Here is an 11,342-nt window from a genome sequence, read left to right as displayed (position 1 = left end):
TTTAATCAATTAAAAATGAATAAAAATAACCTAATTGAACTAAAATCTCAAATAAATCTCAAATCAATTTAAAAATTGATGAGAATATTTTTCATAGATCCATCATCATTCAAATAGGTTAGGAAAATATTTTTGTATTTTTTGAATATAAAAAACTAATTAAAATGAATTAAAAATAACCAGAAAAGAGAAAATTCACAAAAAATATCAAATGACAAAATAAAAAAATATTAAAAATCAGAAATAGAAAATAGAATTTATTTGGAGACTAATGCAATTGGTCCCATAATTTTTGGATAAAAAATGAAAGAGATATTGATTTTTGAAATAAAATGGAATTAAAGAAAATAAAATGGAAATAAAAACAGAAAATAGAAATTGGAAAAAGTGTGGACCGTTTGATCTGAGCTCATTAATTGAGCTGGCAGATCATGAGGTCATGAAGCGCGCGCCTACCATGAGCCTTGTTCAACTGAAGCGCACCGTGCCATAAAACGAGTCATAACATTGGACGCACGGGATTGAATCTGGAAACGTGAATGAACGATCCAGATTAGATCTGGAGTTGGGACGGCCACCGGAGCCACCGTCTTCTCCGGTGAGACCTCCAGTTCCGGTGAGAATCGCAGACATGGCAATCTCAACCAAATGGAGCGATTTATATACCAATCGAAAGAGGAAGTGATGTACATCACTCCTATACCATGCACTTCCATTCTAGATCCCTATAAATGGAGAAATCAGAGATGGAAGTATGATGGTGTTCATCATGAACTTCATGTTTTTGCAAAATTGAAAGCACAAATCAAATGCCTCTATTGTGAGGACTTCAGCCAGACCAAGAAACACAAGAAATAAGCAAGGATCAAAGAGTTTCGAAGAGGAAAAGTTCTGTTATCCACCTTTGAAGTGCAGGTCTTGAGAGCATGATTCTTCACAACCAATGCTTGCAATGAGATCTAGTGATGAAGAGGAAGCAAGGCTGAGGAATTATAGGTCTGAAAATCAACCGAGGAAGTTGAAATTCAGATCTGAAATTTTTAGAGAAAAGTGAAAATTCCTTTAGTGATGGTTATGGAGAGAGTGGCAAGGAATTGATGAACAAAGCCGTGTGCATGGGCTTGCATGATCATGCACAAGGCCCAAAAACAATGCTAATTGCAAGCTGAACTCAAATGCCAAAGGTTTGGACGTGTAGTTTGCTTTGAATTTGCTTGTGCATCAAGATTTCAACATGAATTCCACAATTGAACCTAAACATTCACTTCTTCGAAAATACCATTTAGAAAATCCAAACATAAGCATGTGGGTAATGGTTGGAAAGGTCTTTATATAAGGAACAAATGTTATGTTGGACAAAAACTCATTTGAAGTGTGGAAATTTATGAAATTTGAGTTTAAAGTGTGATGTGCAAAAAATGTCAATGCAAGGTTTCCAAATTTGGCCAATGTTCAAGCCCTTCTGTTTTGATGATGCAAGCCTCAAATGAAAAAACCTCCAACATAAACGTTGTAGATCTTTTCAAGTCAATCAAAATGGACTTAAATTTTGCATCATTGGATTTTTAATGAAAGAGTTATGGGCACTTGAAGTTTGACTTTTTTGCCTTTTAATGCATTTGGCCCAAAAGGACCTATAATGTCTTGCATTATCGCATGTATTTCCTTTGAGATTTTGAAATTTTGTTCAACATAACATTTGAAGTAGACATCTTAAGCTTTCCAATGCATTTTATCCCACCTTAAAATCATAAAAAAATGAATGAGTTATGTCCTTGGGAAGTTGACCCAAAATTAGGGTTTCAGTCAAAATGACCTATAATGTATTGGAATGACAGATGGCATTCCCAGCTTCAAATCAATTTTTGATGAACATGAAAGTTGTTCATATTGTCTTTAAGAACATTTTTGCTTTTGGAACCATCTCCATTTGACCAACACATAAAAAGTTAGGTCTCAGTGCATTACAAAATAGTCAGATGAATTGACTGATCAACTTCTCAAGTCCATGCCTCATATCTTGATGAATTGATGATTGAGGACACTCAAATAAGTTCAAATATGCATGAAATGAAGAATTAAAGGACTTACCTTGATTGTATTTGATCATGGGCTGAGGTTGCTTCAAGAGCAAGGCATTGTGGTGCACAGATGAATTAGGGTTTCCTTGGGGAACAAGACCTCAAACCCTTTGACTTGCTTTGATAAAAATGATGAATTGAGATACTTGGGAGGCATATTTGATGGATGAGAGCTTTGGGAACCCTTACCATGCTTGCTATCATCTCCTCTTGACCATGTCTTTGTACCAATGATCTCCTTGAAGCTTTAAACCTTGTGATTGCTTAAGCTACAAACAAAAGATGTTAATGACATATTTTTGTGCTTTTGGTTAGTAAACAAAATAAGAAAAACAATGATATACAATTCAAACATGCTTGGTGATCTCAAACCAACTCACAGAAGGTCCCACCCAAAGGCAAAGGGGACCAAGATGCTAATGATCCTTGAGGCAATGCAAGTGCAATGTTATGATGCCATGAGGGATCTTAGGGCCAAAATTGGGGTCTTACACTATGTTAAGAAATCGTAATTGGACTTATGTATAAGTCACAACTATTTGAGGTCGGACAATAGAATTTTGGTGTTAATGCATGTTAGATACATAGTATAATGGACTATGCTCATGAAACATACCACACACAAAAAAAACATGCAAAAGAGGTGACCTGATCTCATCCATACTTATGTTGATTTTTCAATTAACTAGCCTTAGGACTTTGAGATATCATAGGCCAAATGAGATGAATACATAAAGAAGGGGAATGAGATGAAGAGGGAGGGAAATGGATCAAAACTCAAATTGGTCAAAGGAGGACTTCTACCAAATTAATATCATCCATTCATTTTGGGAGATGGATTGTACATTCCATCAATCCCCTAAATCCAATGATATTAACTTGACAAAGTCAAATCAACCTTGACCAAGGCCCAACAACAAGAGTCAAACTCATACAAGTCATTACAATTGGTCAACAAAATTAATTGGCATTTATTCAAATTAAAAAGACTAAAATAATACATTTAAATTAAATATGGTTTGTCAAATTCCTAAAACCTCATCAAAACACCAAAGAAGTGGCCATGAGATTTATCATAGGTCAAACAAGGTCAAAGGACCTTGGAGAAAAAACTTCAGAATATTTAAAGACTTAAAAGCATTTTTAAACAATTAAAAATAATCACAAAATCAATTAAATCATGAAAAATATTAATAATGATCCAAAAAATAATTTTAATTCAAAATATGAAAGAGGAAATTATTTGAAATTTTTTGGTGAAACTCTCATATTTTTTGGATCAATATTAAAATTAATATGAATTAATGAAAATAAAAGGATTAAAATGAAAATCAGAAAATAGCAAAAAATGTGGACCACTTGATCTCCCTCATTAATTGAGGTGGCATATCAAGTGGTCCTCAGCGCGCCTTCCACAATGGACTTAAGTCAATGTGCCACAGGGATGGTAATCAAAACCAACACGTGAGATTAAAACATTTGAAAAGGATCTTGTGGTCTGGAGAGATGCCAACAGATCGCCGGAGCTGTAACTCCGGTCTTCTTCTCCGGTGGACCTCACCGGGCTGGTCCACCCTCAACCATCACCAAAATAAAAAAGGAGGACATGATCTGAAAGAAAAAATGGCGTAGAGCACGAATCTGGCCTCAATTTTAACTAACTCCACATATATAGAAAGATATGAGGAGTTGAATTTTAAAGTGTGTCAACTGAGTTGCTTCAATTTGACCTCTAAGCAACTCAATCTTCTTGCCTACATTGGTATGACTTCAGACAACCAAAGATCCTAGAGAATTGAGTAGAATTGAGTGAGAATCGAAGAGATGAAGTTTTCTGAAAATTACCTTCAATGCTATGCAGTTCTTGATGTGGCTTGCTCCAAACACGATCTGATCACACTTGAGAAGTTAGTAGGAAGTGATTAGAGAGGTGGCAAGGTTTTGGATCATGGAGTTCTTGAATATCCAACAGTCGAGATTCAAACTTAAATTTCAAATTGAAATTTCTCAGGTTTTCCTTTAGAATGAGAGGGTTTAAATGGGGGGCAAAGCTGACGCGCAAAGTCTTCTTCAAATGAGCTCAGAAGCCTTCTATTTATAGCCAAAGGGAATGATATTTGCACACTTCAAAATCTGTCTAAATTTGGAAATGTGGATGGCACGAGTGCATGGGCATGTACAAGCCTATGATGCAATGCATTAAGGTCCAAAATGATTCCAATTGAGGTCTAAATGAACCTTGAATGGCAAGGCATTGTGAACTGAAGTTTGTGCAATTGATTCTTTCCAATGATGCATCCCTGTTAAAGCCATGCGCAGACCTAACAATCTTTATCCAAAATGCATGAACTTGGGTTCTTTGGAAAGCTTGGATCAAGGGGAACAAGTTTGATGTTCAACACTTTTTCATTTGGAGCTTGGAACATGGAGAATTTTTAGGTGGAAGTTTGGAAATTTCAACATGTTAAAAAAAATTTTAAGTGTCAAGCCATATATCTTAATATTCCACCTTACTTAACTTTTTATGTGAGCTTCAAATGAAAAAAGTGTCTTCATCAAAGTTGTAGATATTTCAAATACCTTCAAAATCTTCACCAATTTCATGTCATTTGTATTTAGAATGATAGAGTTATGCATTTTTGAAGTTGATAAAAATCACTTGTTCAATGGTATAGGTCAAAAATGACCTATAATGTAACCTCATATCAAATGCTCATAAAAGTTGAATTAGCTCTCACTCCAAACATAAAAGTTGAAGTAGATATCTTGAATTTGATTGTGAAACTTGGAAATCTTTCGTAGCATACAAATTGAGCAAGTTATGGCCTTAGGAAGTTGAATTTCAAATTAGGGTTTAGACAAAATGACCTCTAATGTTTCAACATAGAAAATGATTTTCCAAGCAAAACTAGATCTAGGTATCAACATGAAAGTTGTTTGGAATGTCATTTAGAGTAACTTTTCTCTTGGAATCATTTTCATATGGTGAAAATTGTAGGAGATAGGGTCTAGGGAGACCCAGTTTTGATCAGATGAATTCATCTGGCCGACCACCATCAACCAACTTGCTAACCTTCAATTCTTTGGACTTTCTTGGCTCAAGATTGAACATCATAATTCCTATCCTTACAGGACTAAGATGAATAGTGTTGTTGAAGCTGCCAACAAGAACATCAAGAAGATTATCCAGAAGATGGTAGTGACTTATAAGGATTGGCATAAGATGCTCCCTTTTGCTTTGCATTGATATCGTACGTCCGTCCGCACTTCAATAGGGGCAACCCCCTTTTCTCTTGTCTATGGAATGGAAGCAGTTCTCCCAATAGAAGTAGAGATCTCGTCAATGCGTGTCTTGATGGAAGCTAAGTCATCCGAAGCTGAATGGTGTCAAAACAGGTATGACCAACTGAATTTGATTGAAGAAAATAGGATGACAGCTTTATGCCATGGTCAGTTATATCAGTAGAGAATGAAGAAATCATTCGATAAGAAGGTTCGAGCTCGCATATTCAGAGAAGGTGACCTTGTGCTTAAAAAGATTCAATCTTTAATATATGATTCTAGGGGCAAGTGGACTTCTAATTATGATGGCCCATATGATTCTTACAAATATGGATGGTGAGGAGCTCCCATGTCCTGTGAATACTGACGCAGTTAAGAAATACTTTTCCTAGAAAAATAAAAGATTAGCTCGCTAAGTCGAAAACCCAAAAAGGAGGCTTAGGCAAAAATGAGCGTCTCGGTGGACTGAAAACCCGAAAGGGCGGTCCAGGAAAAAAAATTGGAGACATAAACAAAAAATGATTATCCTGGTAGACTGAAAACCTGAAAAGGCAATCTAGGAAAAACAAAGGATTATGGCAAGTAACTGCATCAGATCAGATTGGATCACTTGAAGAAACGTCTGCCTGTCAAAGCTCTCAACTGGCTCTTATCAGAAGCCCAAATAGATCTGGAATTCAAATTTGTTTGGGAGAATAGTTTCATTGTATTTTAGTGTAGCCTTTTCCCATATTACCATTTTTCTAACTTTGTAAATATCCATAGGATCACGCCATTTACGGATCACCATTCTATCAATAAAACTCGAGACTTATCCATTTATTGGCAATCCTTATTTTATTTCTGCTCCGCAAAAATATCATTTTTACTTTGATAAAAATTCTTGAAACGAATATTTGAAATTTTTGTTTTTTCAAAATAAGATTTTGTTTTGATATGTGAATGCAAAAAAAAGAAAGAACGTCTATAGTTAAATCCCCAAGCGGCGAGTAAGTTGTGAAGTGTTGGATATTGGAACTCAATGTTCCCCAACAAAGTGCTAAGCCTGGATTTTCTATCAAGTTTCAAAATAAACAGTCAAGCTTTTTCAGCGATCTTCATTATCCCTGGTGGAAGCTGCAAATTTTGATGATGTCCCCGGAAGAATCATTTTGAAGGTTTTCCTGACCAATCTAGACCCGTCTTTGGTAGAGTCTACATGTTTTATTTTATTTTCTAAGTGAAGTCTTCTTCTCTAGAGAAATTGGAACCCTGCAACAAGATTTTTGCTCCATGAAAGGTTCATATTTCATCCCTAGAGAGAATTGGACCTCGCGACGAGACTTTTCTCCTTTGATGACCTTTAACTCATCTCCAGTGATGTTTTCCACCTTAATGAGACTAGCCAAATGTCGAGCTATGAAACATATTATGTCCCCGACGTGTCTGTTTTGTCTGTTTTTGTTAGCATAAACATAACGTGCATACATGCATATATACATACATGCATATATATCACGAATAACCAAATTCACATCCATTTTTTGCATTCCTTGATGACGTTTACCTCAATTTCTTTGAATATGTTCATCTTTGGGTGTTATGTTTCCTTCCCTATAGGAGTCGTCAACATTAAGCAGAGAGTTTATATCCTTTCTAACTCCCCACTGAGTTCATTCCTCGTGGAAGATGCTTGTTTTAGTTGTCCTTTTCCATCTTTGGATATGATAAAATCCCAATTGAGCTTCATTCCCCATTGGTAGAGTCTTACTTTTTTTCTCTGAAGTTGTTCCTGGAGTGAGCCAAATATTTGGAAATTAATGGTGAATCTCTCTAGGTTGTTAAACCTAGACCGAGAGTGCATTTGTTTTGAACTGTCTCCCCAGGAGAAATGTAACACCCTTCTAAAATACCCCAAAATATTTAATTAAAATAGCAAAATATCAATCAGAGTAATTATGCCATTAAGGGTGTCACACAATCATTTCACACCATTTTCCAAAATATCTGGTCATACTCATTTATTTATCAAAATAAACATTTGCATAATTCGCAGCGGATAGAAATTAACAACAACATGCAAACCATGTAACATATTACAGGTAAGATCATCCCACAACCAACAATGAAAATAAGGTAAAACATCCCGTCCCAATGTTACATCTACCAGAGCATGACCCACTAAGGAACTACACTAGACTCCAAGGACTAGCTTCTACTCAATCACTGCTCGTTACCTGAAAAATAGTTGTAAGGGTGAGTTCCTCAATCAATATAATAAGCATTATAAAATATCATGTAATGCTAAGTAATTTAACACATATCATCACCCTAATCAGATCATACATATTCAACAACGGCAATATCAACTCATAATCATCATCATCATCATACTCAAACTCAACACAACCATAAAACACACGTATAATATTGGAATACATCCATTCATATTATACGCCATACATACATATATTATGCAATGAGACTCCATGCATGCGGTACCGACTATTCGTGAACATATAGTTCAACCTCACCGACCAAATCCAGGTACGGCTACCAAGCTCACTAGTCCCACTCATTTGAGACCTAGTGACTCACTCACTAATTCCTCACCATGGGAATTAGCTACCACCCCAAGGGCTTTGATATGCACGCTAATCACCTAGCATGCAAACATCCACAACAATCCACAATACTAACTCACTAATTCCTCACCATGGGAATTAGCTACCACCATAAAGGCCACAATATGCAAGCTAAATCACTTAGTCATGCAAACATCAATAATCATCCACAATGGACATATGCTCACACTCTAAGCCATAAACAGTCCATTCATAATTTCATACACAATAGATACATTCACAACATTATGCATACCATCATAATCAATCACAGTATTAGCACACTCTACTAATACCTATACTACTCAAAACAACGGGAAATGATCCCTACTCTATCATAACTCAGCTAAATTACATTATTCAGCTGAACAACCAAAAACTGCACAACAACAGCACAGAAAAATCACAATCCTGCCCATACGCGTATTGCCTAGTCCCATACGCGTATGGCCCAATTCTCAGCCAGTTCCATACGCGTACCACCTATCTCATACGCGTATGCTACGCGTACCACTTCCCCATACGCGTACCAACAGAGACCAAACCACGTTCAAAACATCATCTTCCTCATCCATACGCGTATTGCCTAGTGCCATACGCGTACCAGACCATCTCATACGCGTATTGCCTAGTGCCATACGCGTATGACCAGAAACCAGATTTCCAGATCTGCTATGGTCTTCTCTGCTACGAGATCTACCAATTCCAACCTCCTACAATCCAATTTTTCACAGTAATCGTTCATATCATCTAACACGAATCATACCCTATTCAATTTCACCGTTTCTAACATTTTTTTTACATCTAATTCCTACGAATTCCTCTCAATCATAATCCAATTTCGTTCATCCAAAAGTTCACAATTTCATCATGCATCATTCCGAATAGAGTCAAATCAATGGTCTATCGCTACCCACTACATGTTATCCCATAATACCCATTAATCGACGATAAACCCCCCTTACCTGAGTTAATCCGGCAAATCCTGCAGCTTCAAGCTCTTCCTCTCTTCAACCCTTGTTCTCTGGCTCTTAGCCCTTTTCCACTTTTCTGTCTCTTTTCCTTTTCACGTGAAAATAACCCTTTTACCAAATGGGACCTTTTCTAATTCCAACTTTTATTCCAATAATAATAATAATAAAATAATCCAATAATAATAATTCCAATAATAATATTCCAATTATTTAATTAAATTAATAAATATATTATTAACTTAAATTAAATAATTATCTTATTTTATCGGCGTGTTACAACTCTCCCCCACTAAAAGAGTTTTCGTCCTCGAAAACATACCTCAAGCGAATAACTCCGGATACGACTCCTTCATCTGGCTCTCAAGTTCCCAAGTTACATTTCCACCTGCTGGTCCTCCCCAAGCTACCTTTACCAAAGCAATCTCTTTACCCCGCAACTGCTTCAACTCTCGATCCTCAATCCTCATAGGTGATGTTTCAACAGTCAGGTTATCTCTCACCTGGACATCATCTACTTGGACCACATGCGACGGATCATGAATGTATCTCCTCAACTGAGACACATGAAAAACCTCATGCAAATTCGCAAGTGACGGCGGTAAAGCGATACGATAGGCTACCTCTCCTATCCTCTCCAAAATCTGATAAGGACCAATAAATCGAGGTGTCAACTTCTTCGACTTCAAAGCTCGACCAACCCCCGTTATCGGAGTAACACGAAGAAACACATGATCTCCCTCTTGAAACTCAAGTGACTTCCTCCTCTTGTCGTGATAACTCTTCTGACGACTCTGAGCAATTCTCATCTTCTCCTGAATCATCTTAATCCTTTCCGTAGTTTGTTGAACAATCTCCGGTCCAACCACAGCGCTCTCACCGGACTCATACCAACATAAAGGTGTCCGACATCTCCTACCATACAAAGCTTCAAACGGTGCCATACCAATGCTCGAATGAAAACTATTGTTGTAGGTAAACTCAATCAAAGGCAAATAACAATCCCAAGCACCTCCCTTTTCCAAAACACAAGTCCTCAAAAGATCCTCCAGTGACTGAATCGTCCTCTCAGTCTGACCATCAGTCTGCGGATGATATGCAGAACTCAATCTCAGTTTAGTTCCCAAAGCCTTCTGCAAACCTTCCCAAAACTTCGATGTAAATCTAGGATCTCTGTCCGAAACAATACTCGACGGGATACCATGCAAACTTACAATCTTCTCAATATACAACTCGGCTAATCTCTCTAACGGATAATCCATTCTGATCGGAATGAAATGAGCCGATTTCGTCAATCTATCAACAATCACCCAAATAGCTTCAAAATTCTTATTTGTCCTCGGTAAACCAGAAACAAAATCCATACTGATACTATCCCACTTCCACTCTGGAATAGCCAACGGTTGCATTAGCCCAGACGGCTTCTGATGCTCAATCTTTGACTTCTGACAAGTCAAACAAGAATAAACAAAACTCGCAATTTCTCTTTTCATTCCCGGCCACCAAAATAACTTTTTCAAATCATGATACATCTTCGTAGCTCCAGGATGAATACTCAAGCCACTACGATGTCCTTCCTCAAGAATACTCTTCTTCAGTTCGGTAACATCCGGAATACACACCCGATTACCAAATTTCAAAACACCATTCTCATCAACTCTGAATTCACCACCTTGACCTTGATTCACTAGAGTCAACTTATCAACCAAAAGCACATCGGATTTCTGACCCTCTCTAATCTCATCCAGAATACCACTCGTTAACTTCAACATTCCCAATTTAACACTATTGTGAGTACTCTCACACACCAAACTCAAGTCTCTAAACTGCTTAATTAAATCCAATTCCTTAACCATTAACATAGACATATGCAATGATTTCCGACTCAATGCATCAGCCACTACGTTTGCTTTACCCGGATGGTAATTCAAACCAAAGTCATAATCCTTCAGAAACTCTAACCATCTCCTCTGTCTCATATTCAGCTCTTTCTGATCAAACAAATACTTTAAACTTTTATGGTCACTGAAAACCTCAAATCTTGACCCGTACAAGTAATGCCTCCATAACTTCAGAACAAATACCACTGCTGCCAACTCTAAATCGTGTGTCGGATAGTTCCTCTCATGAACCTTCAGTTGTCTCGAAGCATAAGCCACAACCTTCTTATTCTGCATCAAAGCACCACCCAAACCCAACAATGAAGCATCACAGTAAACCTCAAATGGTTCCGACGGACTCGGTAATATCAGAACAGGAGCAGTAGTTAACCTTCTCTTTAACTCTTGAAAACCTTCTTCACATTTTGAGTCCCAAACAAACGCTTGCCCCTTCCTAGTCAACATCGTCAACGGTAACGCCAACTTAGAGAATCCTTCAATGAACTTCCTATAATAACCTGCAAT

The sequence above is a fragment of the Lathyrus oleraceus genome, chromosome 2, assembly GCF_024323335.1.
Source record: "Lathyrus oleraceus cultivar Zhongwan6 chromosome 2, CAAS_Psat_ZW6_1.0, whole genome shotgun sequence".
Lineage (NCBI taxonomy): Eukaryota > Viridiplantae > Streptophyta > Magnoliopsida > Fabales > Fabaceae > Lathyrus > Lathyrus oleraceus.
The sequence above is the reverse complement of the archived record's forward strand: the minus strand, read 5'-3'. Positions refer to the sequence as shown.